The sequence below is a fragment of the Lissotriton helveticus genome, chromosome 8, assembly GCF_964261635.1.
Source record: "Lissotriton helveticus chromosome 8, aLisHel1.1, whole genome shotgun sequence".
Taxonomy (NCBI): Eukaryota; Metazoa; Chordata; class Amphibia; order Caudata; family Salamandridae; genus Lissotriton; species Lissotriton helveticus.
The window spans coordinates 43,914,408-43,929,192 of record NC_136069.1 but is presented as its reverse complement, the minus strand read 5'-3'; the positions used below and the strand labels follow the sequence as shown (position 1 = coordinate 43,929,192).

The 14,785-nt window shown below is 47.5% G+C and overlaps 2 protein-coding genes across 2 annotated transcripts in view; one reads left to right on the top strand and one right to left on the bottom strand.

Annotated features, from left to right (window-relative positions):
- The window catches only part of LOC144772318 (uncharacterized), a 429,171-nt gene that overhangs the window by 63,390 nt on the left and 350,996 nt on the right, over positions 1-14,785 (bottom strand). The window lies entirely within an intron of this gene.
- LOC144772316 (uncharacterized) overlaps positions 6,181-14,785 on the top strand; it is a 43,749-nt gene continuing 35,144 nt past the window's right edge. Inside the window, exon 1 of the mRNA XM_078656547.1 lies at positions 6,181-6,301. The gene's annotated coding sequence lies outside the window, so the exon portion shown is untranslated. The remainder of the gene's footprint in view (positions 6,302-14,785) is intronic.

Genomic DNA, 14,785 nt, shown 5'->3' with positions numbered 1-14,785 from the left:
CATCCACGACCAACCGGGACCAGGGGCCACAATCCCTGGCCAAACCATCAGGTATAGTAGAGCTGCATTATTGATGCTTAATCAGGGAATTTTACAGCTTACACAGGAATGTATGAGTTTGCTACCCCAGGAAGGGTTGTCTAGATCCTTGCGGCAAAGGGAGGGGAGGGGAAAAAGGAATGCAGATAAGACCTTGAAGTACCACACCACGGCCCTCATTCTCCTGGACCTCTCCGCAGCTTTTGACACCGTATCACACGGCATGCTGACCACCAGACTCCACAACGCAGGGATCCAGGAAACCGCCCTCAACTGGATCCGCTCTTTCCTCTCCAACAGGGCTCAGAGAGTTAGGCTCCCTCCTTTTCTCTTCGAACCCACTGACATCATCTGCGGAGTCCCCCAAGGCTCCTCCCTGATCCCCATCCTGTTAAACATCTACATGGCCCCCCTAGCCAACATAGTCAGATGACACAGACTAAACATCGTATCCTACGCCGACGACACCCAACTAATCCTATCCCTCACCAGAAACCTAGAAGATACCAGACTCAACTTTCAAGAGGGAATGAAGAACGTCGCCACCTGGATGAAGGACAGCTGTCTTAAACTCAACTCCGAGAAGACCGAGGTTCTCATCTTCGGACCCCACCCCACAGGATGGAACAACTCATGGTGGCCACCTGCCCTCGCCCTCCCACCCCCACGGACCACGCATGTAACCTCGGCATAATCCTAGACTCCACCCTCTCCATGAACCGCCAAATCAATGCCATCTCATCCACATGTTTCAACTGCCTACGGACTCTACGGAAGACTTTCAAATGGATTCCCCCCAATTGCAGAAAGACAGTCACCCACGCTCTCATCACAGGCAGGCTAGACTACGGAAACGCCCTCTATGCAGGAATCAACAAATCTCTACTACGCAAACGCCAAACGATCCAGAATGCAGCCGCCAGGCTAATCTTAGGGACACCTCGCCATGATCACATGACCCCTCACCTGCGAGAACTCCACTGGCTCCCCGTCGAGAAGAGGGTCACCTACAAACTACTCACACACGCCTACAAAGCTCTCAACAACATCGGATCCAGCTACCTCAACGACAGAATAAGTTTCCACGCACCCACAAGGAACCTCCTTTCAGCAGACCTCACCCTGGCAGAGATCCCCCGCATCCGGCGAGCCAGATCAGGAGGAAGAGCTTTCTCCTGCACCGCTGCCACAGCTCGGAACTCTCTCCCATTAGGAATATGGAGCTCTCCTAACCTGCACTCATTCAGACGAGATCTCAAGACCTGGCTCTTCGACTGACCTGGAGCTGCCCTACTCTCCTCTCAGCGCCTTGAGACCCTCACGGGTGAGTAGCGCGCTTCACCAACCCCTGATTGATTGATTGATTGATTGGAAGCAATCCAAATCTGAAAATATTGATAACTATGTATCGGATTTGAAAAGGTTAACTCTTGATTGCAGATTTGGGGCACTGCATGACGAGTTAATAAGAGATCAAGTCGTCATGCATGCTTCCAATCCTGCAATTCAAGATAGATTGTGGGTGAATGGTGATGCTCCTCTAGATGATGTGTTAGCAATCGTAAGGAAAGCAGAAATCTCCAGGCGTTGTGCTGTTGAGATAAAAAGTGATGCCCAAAATATATCCTTGATTAGTAAAACTAATGTCTCTAAAGATTTTAATAGAGGTCCTTCTATGTTTAAAGGTAAACCACCATCTAGAGATCGTGCTAAATGCTACAGGTGTGGCAGTTTGGATCATCTGGCCCACGGTAAATCTTGCCCTGCCATCAAGCAGAAATGTATGTGGTTTAGTTGGTCATTTCTCTAGAGTGTACAATAGGAAATATTCGAAAGTTAAATACGTTTCTGAAGATACTGAGTCTAATGATTTTGAGGATGACACAATTCCAAACCCCAATGATATACTGGCCCATGAATTACCCATGAATTTTAGAAGTAACCTAACGCTTAATATCAATGGGGGTATTTGTACTAACAAACCAGTTCGCAACATGTTAATTGGCTATGTTAACATGGATATTATTGCAGATTCTGGTTCACCGTATACCATCATTGAAGAAAGATTATGGAGAAGTAAATTTGTTAGTAAAGTAGGTGAACATATTTTTGAACCAGATATTCATCTTGAAGGTTATGGTGGGAAAAAAAATGATCTAATTGGTTTTAGGTGGTTTGTCTTTGAGTTTAAGAATAGACAGTGTCGTGTGAAACTGTATGTGGCAAAAAGTGGTCCCCCTGTTTTAGGATCGCTGGATCAGAAACTGCTGCATATTATCTTAGATCCTAACAGTGAAGAACAAGTTTTAAATGTGGATAAGAGTTCTTCCTTGGGTGAAAAGGCAGTTTCCTTCTGTTTTCAGTGGCAAGCTGGGTAATTTACGGGGCTTTGAGCATTGTATTCGACTCAAGAAAGATGCTATTCCCAAAGTCCATTGTTGTCGTAATATACCTATTTTGGTCAAAGATGAAGTTTCCAAAGAACTTGAAAAACTAGTTAATGCTAAAGTCATTGAACCCATAGAGGCTTCGGAGTGGATTTCTCCAGTGGTTATTGCCAAACACTCCAATAGAAAAATCCAGCTCTGCATGGACCTCCGCCATCTCAACAATAATATTCTAATCGACAGATTTCCCCAGCCAAAAATTAACAAGATGGTGAGTTGTCCCAAGGATGGGAAGTGGTTTTCCAGAGTCGACCTCTCGTCGGCATACCATCAAATTACTCTGTCACGGAACTCAAAACATCTCACATCCTTCATAACCCCTTTTGGTTGTCACCAATTTGTTTGCATGCCGTTTGGCCTTGCATCAGCGGCAGCGGTATTTCAAGCTTGATGTTTCACCTTTTCAGAAAAGAGTTAGGGGTAATCTTTTTTCAAGATGATATCTTTATATATGGGAAAATCAGGGAGGAGCATGACTCTAGGCTTAGGAAGGTTTTGGGCATACTAGAAAATAAAGGCCTTACCATTGAATTTTCTAAATGTAAATTTGCTTGTGAAAGCGTAACATACCTTGGCCATGTTATTGATTGTAATGGTGTGAGGCCAAAACCTTCCTTGGTGTCTTCAATTGAAGATGCTCCAACCCCTTCTAGCAAAGATGACATCAGATCTTTTCTTGGCATGGCAGAGTTCTGTGCTAAATATGTTCCTAACTTTGCAGACAAATGTTTTAATATTCGTCAATTGCTGAAGAAGAATGTACATTTTTCATGGTCTGCGGAATGTGACAATGATTTCAAAGCCATCAAATCTGCTATTGCCAATTCCACTTCTCTCTCCAGTTTTGATCCAGAGGCTGGGTTACCACTGATGCTAGTAATAAGGGTTTGGGAGCAGTGTTGTCTCAATTTGATGGTAACGGTAGAGAACGCATCATTGCCTTTGCCTCTAGGTCTCTATCTCTATGTGAGGAGAAGTACCCTATAATTGAGAAAGAAGCTCTAGCATGTGCATGGGGTCTTGATCATTTAAAATCATTCATTTGGGTCAAAATCTGCACGTTAAGGTGTGATCATAATCCATTGGTCAGAATACTAACCTCAGAAGGTTTGTCTAATGTTTCTTCCAGATTCGCTAGAATCTCTATGCGAATGCAGAGTTTTGCTTGCAAAATAGTGTATACACCTCGCAAGGACAATTTAGTTGCAGATTGTTTGTCAAGAATGCCTGTTTTATTGGAAAAATGTGAAGATGATGAGTGGAATGATTTCCACGTAGCTTTAATTCATGATCAAGGTGGTTCTGCTATTGACATGGCTGAATGGGATAGGGAATTCCAGTGTGATAATACATTGTCTAAAGTAGTATCCTTTACTGTAGATGGTTGGTCTTACAAGGATAGTTTGCCTGATGATATTAAACCCTTTTGGGAGGTCAGGTCGGAACTTTTTGTGACGGGTTCCTATTAAGAGGTGAAAGGATCGTACCTCAGTTGAGTCTACATGCAAACATTATTGAATTGTGCCAATAAGGCCACTCAGGTATTACCAGAACCAAATCCCTTCTCAAAAAGCTGTTTCGGTGGCCTGGAGTGGATGTTGAGACTGAAAGAGTAGTTCGCAATTGTGTAGCGTGTGGTAGCTCTGATAAATCCTTGAAGACCTTCAGACCTCCTATGAATGGTACTTTTGTTCATAAAGACCCTTGGAATACTGTGTCGATCGACATTTTAGGTCCTATTAAAGACCATTGTGGTGGATCACAGAAGTATGTTTTTGTGCTTATAGATCTTTTTACTCGTTGGCCTACTATTAAAGTGGTAGATAGAGCTGAAACACAAGCAGTTCTTGGATTTTTAGATGAAGTTTTTTCTTCCGAGGGCATTCCGACCACCTTGATTATTGACAATGGAGTCCATTTTGGATCCAATATGGCTAAGAAGTATTTTACTAAATTAGGAATTGTCCACAGAACTAAGTCTCTGTATAACCCTAGCGTGAATGGCATGGTTTAACAGAGTGTTGAAAGGTATTTTTCAAATTGCTGTTAGTGGTTCTCAAGATTGGATTACCCAGATTAGTAAAACTGTTTGGGCTTACCGTGTAACCGCTACTTAGGCCACTGGTTTACCACCTTTCATTATTATGCGTGGTCGTAAACCTAGGTCAAAATTCAATCCCTCTTGGTTATCTTCTTCGAGCACAGTTAACTGGTCTAAAGAAGAAGTAAGGAATAGAATGCAACGCATTCATGAGAGAAACAAAGAGTATTTTAATGTTAAGCATTCTACTCAACCTGTTAGCATTGAAGTTGGTGACAGGGTTAGGGTTAAGAAACCAGGTTTTGTTTGCAAAGGTGAAAGTACCTTCTTTGATGCAGAAGAAGTGATTGAGGTGTTACACAATGTAGTCAGACTTAAGAATGATGAAGTATGGAATTTGAAAATGATTGCCAAGGATCAACCCTCTTTAGATAAAAGTTCTAATTTTCAGAATTCCGAATGGTTGGAGGATGATTTAAATGCTACATGTAGTTCTCACTCACATTCTACCCCTGTCATAACTGATTGTACTAGTGTTAATCCTGCTGTCACGAGGGAGGGAGAAGGGCTGGTTCAAGCTGATCCAATTTTTGATGAGAACATCATTCCTGCTGTTCCTCCTGCCACTTCCGAAGATGGCGACATCCTTGAAAAAAATATTACACCTTTGGTTCCACTTTCTTTTAACCAGGAAGCACCTAGAGTGAGAAAAGCTCCCCGTTGGCTTAAAGATTATGTTGTTAATAATATGTAATTTGTAATGCATTTTCTCCCATATTTGTTTTTTGTTTTTGTTTATTTTTTTTGTATAAAGAAGGGGGAAGTGTTGTATTGCTAAGTAATGTTTCTTGTTATGCTCGTGCACTTGCGTGCTGTTTTGTAATTATAGAATGTATTGCCTTGAGTTGTATTCGAAGTTCTATTGCGGGGGAGTTGCAGATCGGAGTGGACACTGGGATGTGGTGTCCTCTCCAGGCTCCTCAGGAATAAAGGAAATGTACTTAAATTCCTGTATCTGGCTTTCCTTCACTATGGCGTTTGGACCAGGCCTGTTGGTTGAGATTATAGTTCACAGAGTCCCAAACAGCATACGATCACAAGGGTTAGCAGGTACACAAATATACTTTAAATCCTTACATTGTTAATATAAACTCAATGCTACTAATATAAACTCGACTAAAAAATTCCAATGCAAGTCAGTTTTAAAATACTTTTAAAGGAAACGAGCAAAACTGCTGAGAACCACAACAACAAACCGAGTTAGGATTGAGGATGTAGCCTAACGACTAGACCGGCCGACCTAAAAGCTGATGAACAGGATTTGAGGCTATGCTCAAAAATATCCTGTGATTCTGGATAAATCACTTAATCTCTCCCTGCTGCCTAAAAATGAACGTGTCCATCCGTAGTGTAATACTTTTGGATCCAGTTTGTGCTATTAAAACAACTGCATAAAAAGCATAAAATGTCCAGTAGGAGTCGCCCCCTGCTGGAGCTGTCAGTACAGAGGAAACTATGCACTGGATGGCTCACTCTGTCTGAGCATGCGCGGAACACCAGATCTCTCTGAGCATGCGCGGAATGCAGTGTTTTTCCTCTGAGCATGCGTAGTTCTAATATCCCTTGTCCGCGCCTGCGCACTCGCCCCGTCTCCATCCTGCTCTGCTGTCGGTGCTGTTCCTCCTCCTTCCTCGGAGCCGCTCTCGGGTCTCGGTTCCCGCGGAAAAAATGACAAAGAAAGGACCGGAGGAATGAGGGCAGGAAACCAGAACAAGTGAGTGATGGTGTGTGCAGAGACTCAGTGCTGTACTGCTGAGTTCAAATGGGTTTCATTTTTTTTACACTAACTGTGGCACTTCCGGAAACAGACCGCGGCCACAAGTGTGGGGGGGGGGGCGGAGGGGGGATGTGATGTGGCGTAACGGCCAGAGCTGCCGACCCTACAGCAGGGGAATGTAGACTCAAGGTCCTGTGATTCTGCGCAAATCACTCAATCTCCCCATCCACAAAAACGAATGTCTTAAACACACCTCTGCTGAAGCCAGTGGTTTGTCAGTGAAGCCAGGGTGTGTCCTCATCACTACCCTGTTAAAGAACAAACAAATGTGCAAAGCTCTGTTGACAACAAAGCTTGTACCTTACTCACTCTTCAGGCAGATGTAAAGTCTGTGAAAAGTCTGCTGTCGAGGAAAGATGCTGCACTGTGGCCTTGTGAGTCGCCTCAGATGAGGGTCCATTCACTTTTCTAGAACTAGAGTCAGTCCCCATGGAAGACATGCCTTTCTGGGTGGTGTTGAGAGTGGTGATCGATGAAACCTACAGCGCTGTCATCTGTCCTTGGTACCTCGCTTGGGAGTCCTTTTCAGTAGCTAGCTTACTTCCAGGTCTCTGCTCTGCTGTCGGTGCTGTTTCCCCTCCCTCCTCGGAGCCGCTCTCGGGTCTCAGTTCACGCAGAAAAAATGAAGGACCGGAGGAATGAGAGGCAGGAAACCAGAGCAAGTGAGTGATGGTGTGTGCAGAGACTCTCAGTGCTGGAGGGAGGAGGGTCTCACTGTTAATAGTAGAGTCAAAAGCAGAGGTGACCAGGCCCACCTTGAGCTGATTCAAGAAAAGAAAACCATCCAATACCGATCGTTTTCCGGCAACGCTCCCAGGATATGGAACGCTCTCCCGGGAGTCCTCAGATGCAGCCCCTCCTTCTCTTGTTTCAAAAGAGACCTCAAACTCCATCTCCTTAACAAATACCTTCCTGAACAACGTCAACTAACCTAGACCTCAATACCCCGAGTTAACTCCATTCAAGGATTGTTGGTGAACGGACTATGCTAATCTCCTTGTTTTTCTTTTTTTCTTTTTTTTTTTCTTCCCCTCCCCCTCCGCTGCACAGTTACTTATTGTTCATACTGTATTCTTTATCCGTTGTTTTCTTACTTACTGTCAGCCTTCTAGATAATGTAAGGCCCTTCGGCTTTGCACAATATGTATGTGAAGCGCTCTGATACCTACGGGTCTAGCTAGCGCTATACAAAACTTAAAATAAATAAATAAATAAAGGCTGACCCTGAGCTGGGGCTGATTCAAGGCCGACCCTGAGCTGGGGCTGATTCAAGGCCGACCCTGAGCTGGGGCTGATTCAAGGCTGACCCTGAGCTGGGGCTTATTCAAGGACCTTGAGCTGGGGCTGATTCAAGGCCGACCCTGAGCTGGGGCTGATTCAAGGACCCTGAGCTGGGGCTGATTCAAGGCCGACCCTGAGCTGATTCAAGGACCCTGAGCTGAGGCTGATTCAAGGCCGAGCCTGAGCTGATTCAAGGCCGAGCCTGAGCTGGGGCTGATTCAAGGACCCTGAGCTGGGTCTGATTCAAGCCTGAGTGGATTCAAGGCCGACCCTGAGCTGGGGCTGGTTCAAGGACCCTGAGCTGGGGCTGATTCAAGGCCGACTCTGAGCTGGGGCTGATTCAAGGCCGACCCTGAGCTGGGGCTGATTCAAGGCCGACCCTGAGCTGGGGCTGATTCAAGCCGACCCTGAGCTGGGGCTGATTCAAGGCCGACCCTAAGCTGGGGCTGATTCAAGGCCGACCCTGAGCTGGGGCTGATTCAAGGACCCTGAGCCGGGGCTGATTCAAGGCCGACCCGGAGCCGGGGCTGATTCAAGGCCGACCCGGAGCCGGGGCTGATTCAAGGCCGACCCTGAACCGGGGCTGATTCAAGGCCGACCCTGAACTGGGGCTGATTCAAGGCCGACCCTGAGCTGCGGCTGATTCAAGGCCGACCCTGTGCTGGGGCTGATTCAATGCCGACCCTGTGCTGGGGCTGATTCAAGGCCGACCCTGTGCTGGGGCTGATTCAAGGCCGACCCTGAGCTGGGGCTGATTCATGGCCGAGCCTGAGCTGGGGCAGATTCAACCCTGAGTTGATTCAAGGCCGACCCTGAGCCGGGGCTGAATCAAGGCCGACCCTGAGCTGGGGCTGATTCAAGGCCGACCTTGAGCTGGGGCTGATTCAAGGCCGACCCTGAGCCGGGGCTGATTCAAGGCCGACCCTGAGCTGATTCAAGGCCGACCCTGAGCTGAGGCTGGAAAGGCCAAGAGCTCACTTCAGTCTCTATTTGCTCCAATGTTTGTTAAAGAGCAGGTTCGGATATTTTTGAAGGAATTTATTTTTGTATTCACAGTTTTACGAATTTGTTTGAAAGGGGGAAAATACTGATTTTATAAATGTTTGTTTTTTATTGGCTTTGAGATAATAAAACCGGTCATTCTGGTTGAAGCACTGGCCAGGTGACAATCCTGTACACAATATTGCATACAGTAATTTACTCGGGATTATGAAAATGGTCCCACTGTTGTTGGTTTACTGTGATACATTAACCCCAAACCTGTAAACAAAGGAGGCTTTATTTCACTGATTAGGTCACCTCATGAGAGAAACCTCTCTATTCAGTTGGCACCAGACCTTTGCTAAGAAAGCGCCCTAGACGAGGGCGGAGGAAAACAATGGCGCTCTTGCTGATGGTAGTGAATTAATTGAGGCAGCTGGGTGTCCGTTTGTGTTCTCTGGACAGTATATGGAAGAGCAGGGAGTGGCCCCAAACACAAACATCCCTGCACCTCCCCCATCTCACCTAAATCACTGATAGCTTAGCTGCCTCATGCAGTTAATAGTTTTGTGGATGTGTGTCAGCAGGGGTCAGAGGATGAAGGCGGGGCAAAGAAGGGTGCTAACAGGGTATTAAAAACATCACCTGTGATATGATAGTGAAAGAATAAAACCACTTTAAATCTGCAAACCAGACAGAAACGATCAGGCAGTGATAAGGGCAAGGATGGAGCACGATGAGAAGGTGCTGTAGTTGGTAGGGCTGGCCTTCAGCAACTGGAGCGCCACTATTCTGATGGGTCAAAAGACACAGATTATGGACGGAATGCAGAGCAAAGGCACAGGATCAAGACTGATTTGCATATGGCTGGGTCAAAACAGGGGTGGCATGACGAGCAAAAGAACAATGGATTTAACCCAGCTCTCTTGACTGTGGGTGAATGTTTGATTTGCTCTGCATTCCATCCATGACCTGTGTCATTTGCTTTCTCACCCCAAGTGCACCAGGTATACTCAGACGTGGGTCCCGGGCTCACTTTGCCACTGGATTCAAGCTAGCCTGGCTGATGAGGGGTGATGCTCACGTTTGAAAATATTAGTGCCCTGTACAACCTATCAAAACGTTCTCTTGAATCATAAATGTGATCTAAAACAAGCCTCTGAAAAATGCTGTACACTTGCAGGGGCAAAGATTGATCTCTGGGTCACTGGCAGCCTCTAGCCTGTTGTATATATTATGCTCTCTCCTACAGCATCCCCCAATAACAATTCTATTAAAGCGTTATTATTGGCTGAGTATTATCCCCAGTGTTGCTTCTTGGCTGTGATTATGCGCCCACTTGCTTATAGGTGAACAATATTCCTCAATATTCGATTGAAAGCAGCTATAAATTCATTGGATATCACATTAGGGCTTGCTGTGTATGAGACCATGGCAAGCCCAAGTTTGTGCAAAATATCTGGACCATATGCGGAACCATCAGATGACTGTAATCCTGTGTAGGAGCTGTTTCAAAGAGCGTAGTCATTTATGTACTATGACTGAGGCCAGTGCATTGCTGCCCAAACTGAAACAGACTACTTTGGAATAGTTTGGTAGATTATGTTCAAGAACTTTTTTATTTTAGACCCAACTGCTGTATGTAGCTTATTAGACCTTTTTTAAAATCAGTGTTAAACCTATATACATATTCTCAAGGGTGGAAAGGAAGAATATTTTTATTGGCACATTTATTATGGTCAAATTTGCAAGGGCTCTTTTATTCTCAAACACATGAAATGCACAACTTGAGACTGCCCTTGAAGTTTGCAGATTACAATTTATTTTCTGTTTAGTTTTTAGGTCTCACCTATTCCATTCCGCAAGGAATGAATAGGACGAGACTATTGGGGCTAAACTAAGAGCTATTCTAAGCTCTGAAAAATGCAGATTTCCAGAAGTGCATGTGGTCTCGTGAACGCGCTTCTATCCGCCTGCCTCGCATCACCACATGAAAGCCATTTGTTGTTCATACTTCTTTCACGGCCGCAAGGCCGTGCGTGCTTCAAAACACTTCTCCTCCCCCCTCGCCGAGAGCTTCTCATCTCAAAGAGCTCTCCCCCGCCCACTCTGACTTCATTTTCTGTCGCAGAAGGCCTTTTGTTCTTTTTCTTCACTGTCCTTAAATCCCTTGACAAGTCCATCTTGTTTGGCTCACCTTTGCTTCATTAGACCCATCTTTTCCGCAGTGTGCTCTCATCGTTGTTTCCGACCCATCTTTCCCGACTAGAAACCTGTTATTTAGGGCACTCCCTTTAATTTGCTTTAATAACAAACTCCCGCGTTAAGTGAAGCAATTGACTCTTAAATGCTGTCATTCTCTAACAGACTTGTTCTCAAAAAAGAAAACAGCTCTCCTTCCACACGTTGCCCTTTCGGCCCTCTTTTTTTCTGCAGTATTTGATACCATTGTGGCCAGGTTTTAACCAAATCATCGGGTTTCTGCATTTCTGTAACGTGATGATGCGCATACTTTCTGCATGTTGTAGATTCCGCTGCCCCTAATGTGTCCGAGGTTTGTGGGCTGTGATGCATGCTAGCGCGATCCCAAGCCATGCGCCTCTGCTGCCCTCCTATAGAATTCCACACTCAAAAAAACACAAACGTGTAGCAACGATGTTCTGTTAATATTGATATAATGGCAGCGCTTATATGCATTCCATAGTAATTGTTCTGAGGAAAGTATATTTATTTTAGTTTTTGCAGTGGCTTCGCAAACTTGGTAGTCATTGATTACTTGTTTTTTGTGTTCTTTTGCCATGGGGCGTTTCTTACATTGGTGCAGCAGGTGCAATGGCACCGGGGCCCACGGAACTTTGATAATTCGTTTACTTAATATAACTGTAGACATCGAGTGGGGGAGATTTGTGCATTTACTTACTTGCCCTGGGGTCCATGACACTGTCTAGGCTGCTGTTTTTGCCAAGGTATTTCATTGGTCAGTGTTTAACATTAGAGGTTGTACTCATGAGTGACACGAGAAATAATTTAAGATTAATTGTGCCAGGGCATGAAAAGGAAATGCTGCTCAGGGCGCCAATTGTGTAAGGCGTCTAGACTTGAAATATTTTGACTGCTTCTTGCAGGCTGAATCTGGGATGTGTGCCCGTCAGATTGACAGCAGCTCTGTCCGTTGCTTGTGTTTTACAAGGTCATATGTTAAAGGATTGTCAGTGATACCCAGATGGTGACCTTTGTTTGTATTGCATTCCACTCTACCGCCCTCACTCTACCGCCCTCCCTCTACCACTCTACTGCCCTCACTCTACGGCCCTCACTCTACCACTCTACCGCCCTCACTCTACCACTCTACCGCCCTCACTCTACCGCCCTCACTCTACCACTCTACTGTGGGAGAGGTGTGGCGCCGCGGCCAGGGCGACTGCCGCTGGAATCTGGGGATCAGGGTTCGATCCCCGGCTCCGGCGGCAGGTTAGCCCAGCACCATGTGACTCTGGGCAATAGCTCGCTTAATCTTCCTGACGGCCCCCAGCGCCTACAGACCCTTACGGGTGATTGTGCGCTTTACAAATGTGGACTTTACTTTTACTGCCCTTACTCTACCACTCTACCGCCCTCACTCTACCACTCTACTGCCCTCACTCTACCACTCTACAGCCCTCACTCTACCACCCTCACGCCCTCACTCTACCGCCCTCACTCTACCACTCTACTGCCCTCACTCTACCGCCCTCACTCTACCACTCTACCGCCCTCACTCTACCACTTTACAGCCATCACTATACAACTCTACCACTCTACCGCCCTCACTCTACAGCCCTCACTCTACCACTCTACCGCCCTCATGCCCTCACCCTACCGCACTCACTCTATCACTCTACCGCCCTCACGGCCTCACTCTACCCCATCACTCTACCACTCTACCACCCTCACGCCCTCACTCTACCGCCCTCACTCTACCACTCTACTGCCCTCACTCTAACGCCCTCACTCTACCACTCTACCGCGCTCACTCTACCACTCTACCGCCCTCACTCTATCACTTTACGGCCCTCACTATACAACTCTACCGCCCTCACTCTACCACTCTACCACCCTCACACCCTCACTTTACCGCCCTCACTCTACCCCACTCACTCTACAACTCTACCGCCCTCACTCTACCGCACTCACTCTACCACTCTCACGCCCTCACTCTACCGCCCTCACTCTACCGCCCTCAAGCCCTCACTCTACCGCCCTCAAGCACTGCTTCTTGCAGGCTGAATCTGGGATGTGTGCCCGTCAGATTGACAGCAGCTCTGTCCGTTGCTTGTGTTTTACAAGGTCATATGTTAAAGGATTGTCAGTGATACCCAGATGGTGACCTTTGTTTGTATTCCATTCCACTCTACCGCCCTCACTCTACCACTCTACTGCCCTTACTCTACCACTCTACCGCCCTCACTCTACCACTCTACTGCCCTCACTCTACCACTCTACAGCCCTCACTCTACCACCCTCACGCCCTCACTCTACCGCCCTCACTCTACCACTCTACCGCCCTCACTCTACCACTCTACCGCCCTCACTCTACCGCCCTCACTCTACCACTCTACTGCCCTTACTCTACCGCCCTCACTCTACCACTCTACCACTTTACCGCCCTCACTCTACCACCCTCACGCCCTCACTCTACCGCCCTCACTCTACCACTCTACTGCCCTCACTCTACCGCCCTCACTCTACCACTCTACCGCCCTCACTCTTCCACTTTACAGCCATCACTATACAACTCTACCGCTCTCACTCTACCACTCTACTGCCCTCACTCTACAGCCCTCACTCTACCACTCTACCGCCCTCACTCTACCACTCTACTGCCCTTACTCTACCACTCTACCGCCCTCACTCTACCGCCCTCACTCTACCACTCTACCGCCCTCACTCTACCACTCTACCGCCCTCACTCTTCCACTTTACAGCCATCACTATACAACTCTACCGCTCTCTCTACCACTCTACCGCCCTCACTCTACAGCCCTCACTCTACCACTCTACAGCCCTCACTCTACCACTTTACCGCCCTCACTCTACCACCCTCACGCCCTCACTCTACCGCCCTCACTCTACCGCCCTCACTCTACCACTCTACTGCCCTCACTCTACCGCCCTCACTCTACCACTCTACCGCCCTCACTCTACCACTTTACAGCCATCACTATACAACTCTACCGCTCTCACTCCACCACTCTACCGCCCTCACTCTACAGCCCTCACTCTACCTCTCTACCGCCCTCATGCCCTCACCCTACCGCACTCACTCTATCACTCTACCGCCCTCACGGCCTCACTCTACCCCCTCACTCTACCACTCTACCACCCTCACGCCCTCACTCTACCGCCCTCACTCTACCACTCTACTGCCCTCACTCTAACGCCCTCACTCTACCACTCTACCGCGCTCACTCTACCCCTCTACCGCCCTCACTCTATCACTTTACGGCCCTCACTATACAACTCTACCGCCCTCACTCTACCGCCCTCACACCCTCACTTTACCGCCCTCACTCTACCCCACTCACTCTACAACTCTACCGCCCTCACTCTACCGCACTCACTCTACCACTCTCACGCCCTCACTCTACCGCCCTCAAGCCCTCACTCTACCGCCCTCAAGCACTGCTTCTTGCAGGCTGAATCTGGGATGTGTGCCCGTCAGATCGACAGCAGCTCTGTCCGTTGCTTGTGTTTTACAAGGTCATATGTTAAAGGATTGTCAGTGATACCCAGATGGTGACCTTTGTTTGTATTCCATTCCACTCTACCGCCCTCACTCTACCACTCTACTGCCCTCACTCTACGGCCCTCACTCTACCACTCTACCGCCCTCACTCTACCACTCTACCGCCCTCACTCTACCACTCTACTGCCCTTACTCTACCACTCTACCGCCCTCACTCTACCACTCTACCGCCCTCACTCTACCACCCTCACGCCCTCACTCTACCACCCTCACGCCCTCACTCTACCGCCCTCACTCTACCACTCTACTGCCCTCACTCTACCGCCCTCACTCTACCACTCTACCGCCCTCACTCTTCCACTTTACATCCATCACTATACAACTCTACCGCTCTCACTCTACCACTCAACCGCCCTCACTCTACAGCCCTCACT